The sequence below is a fragment of the Micropterus dolomieu genome, linkage group LG04 (assembly GCF_021292245.1).
Source record: "Micropterus dolomieu isolate WLL.071019.BEF.003 ecotype Adirondacks linkage group LG04, ASM2129224v1, whole genome shotgun sequence".
Taxonomy (NCBI): Eukaryota; Metazoa; Chordata; class Actinopteri; order Centrarchiformes; family Centrarchidae; genus Micropterus; species Micropterus dolomieu.
This window is the reverse complement of record NC_060153.1, coordinates 21,041,333-21,043,576: the sequence shown is the minus strand read 5'-3', so window position 1 is coordinate 21,043,576 and position 2,244 is coordinate 21,041,333. Positions and strand designations below refer to the sequence as shown.

Here is a 2,244-nt window from a genome sequence, read left to right as displayed (position 1 = left end):
TGTTGGCAAGTTCCTTGCAGTGAATCAGATACCTTTTAGAGGTGGCCATGATTATTTTTGTCCTTACAATATCAACGCTGACCCCCACATATTGATTGGTTAAACTAGTATTTATTTTTTCGTATTGTTTCGTATTTTTGTATTGTCCGATGGCCTGGCGGTGGCTTTACATTTTTCAGAGAGAGACATGAGACAGAGGTAAAATGCAAGCACAAACGTGGCATTTATTGTCTTCCATACCAACAAGAGGAGACACCGACACCAACAAGCAACAAAAACAATTTGCACTGGAAGTAACTTGCTGCCTTTTATACACTCCCTCCTGCAGGTAATTAAGTGGGTAAAACTACTCAGGGGGGGGGACCACCATCATTTAGAATAATAAATAATTTACCCAAAAACCCAACACCACAGAAAAATAGAGCCCAAAGAATGAATATTTACATAAATACAAATTTCTATCAGTAAATCAATAAAGCATACTCAAAATAATCACATAAGTCAGCATTATTGATGGCTTTACTCCCCCCCCTCTCAGCTTCATGGTTTGCTCCTGCGGCTCTTAAGCAGGTGCTTGGGCCTACAACACTCCTTTGCCTCCGCCCCCTGCTGAAGAGACAACCAGGAAGAGGTGAGTACTTACATTGTTCATCTTGTTTAAACGAATTTAACAACTGAAATAGAGTAAAAGCAGTCAATACTATATTGTGAACCTTGACTATCCCTGATTGAGGTTTCTTTCCACACAGGCAGGATGGCCAGACCCCCCCCTGTGGAACCACTCACAAAGACAGCCATCAAATGATTCACAAATAAAACAATCAAAATAACAATGTGTATGGCTCCTGCTTTATCAGTTATCCCCACCTTAATACTTACTTGACTATTTCAGGTAATGGAACCCCTGGTCTCCATTACATGTATATTCGCTCAGCCTCTCATCACCCTTGCTCCCTCTCTCTCTGTCTCACAAACACAGCAGCCACTTTCATACAGAGATCTCGCAATAAATGCGGAAAGAATATCCGCCAGCATATGGAGCAGATGTGTGTGTTGAAGCAGCAGGTTTACTGTGGTCCATTCCTGAACCCAGCTTTAGGTTTATTGTCAAGATGGTACACAAAATTTTATCGTATCACAACCCCCCTAACATGATGAAGACATGGATCTGTTAAAGGTTCAGTGTGTAATATTTCTGAGGATCTATTGACAGAAATGCAATATAAGATCCATAACTATGTTTTCAGTGGTGTACAAAGACCTTACATAATAAACCGTTATGTTTTTATTACCTTAGAATGAGCGGTAGGATGATTTTGGTGGTTTTTCGCATTTGGTGAGTTTTTATTCCTCTGAACTGTGGAGATTCTCACTTTTGCTATCAGGATTTTTTTTTCTCTTTGAGAGCAGAACTGAACACTGTTCATTTTTGGAGATATTAGATATTAGATTCGTCCTAAACCTACTGATGAAAAACTTCTTCAAGCAGTTGAGCAGCTGACTCTTACTGTAAAAAGTTTGAAATATGAAGTACAGCAGTTAGGAGAGAAACAGTTACCTTGCTTAGCGTGTTGAAATCCATGCCTGATCGAGCCTCCTCTGGTGAAGCTCAATACAGTGCACGTAGCTGATTCAGCCCCATCCATTCAGATAAATGAAACAAACCTGTCACCTTCCCAAGTCCAGTCCCTGAATTCACTGTTCAGAAATACTCAGAAGACAGAGGTCGCACAGGAATAATCAAGCATCGTATACGCACTGGTGATGCCACGCCAATTAAACAGAGAGCCTACAGAGCGTGGTTGCATTTCCTGATTTCACATCACCATTTTCCCTCTACACAGATGCTTCATGTTCTGCTATAGATGCTGTACTAGCTTAGACACAGGGGCATCAGGTAAAAGTGGTTGCATATGCTAGCCATGTTCTCACAAAAGCAGAAAGGAAGTGGTCAACCTATGATAGAGAACTCTGGGCTATCGTCTGGGCGGTACAACATTTTCGCCACTATCTTTACAAGCAGCCCTATGTTATTATCATAGACCACAAGCCTCTCTTGGGTCTCAAGAAAATACCCATTGATGGCAATGGGTCGTTGCGCACGATGGGCTCTTGAACTTGATCCTTTTGAGTGGACTGTAATTCACAAAGATGGCCACCGCCACCTCAATGACTCCTGCCAGTTCACACCCTAATGAGAGACATTCAAGCCCTGTAAGTCCATCTTGTCTTGTCAGTTCTGTA

The 2,244-nt window shown here is 41.6% G+C and overlaps 1 long non-coding RNA gene across 1 annotated transcript; it reads left to right on the top strand.

The window, feature by feature from the left end:
• The first annotated feature begins 384 nt into the window (after positions 1-384).
• LOC123969172 lies at positions 385-825 on the top strand. The gene is made up of 2 exons (XR_006824655.1): positions 385-631; positions 750-825. It is a non-coding gene; the product is annotated as an uncharacterized LOC123969172 (long non-coding RNA).
• Positions 826-2,244: the final 1,419 nt, after the last annotated feature.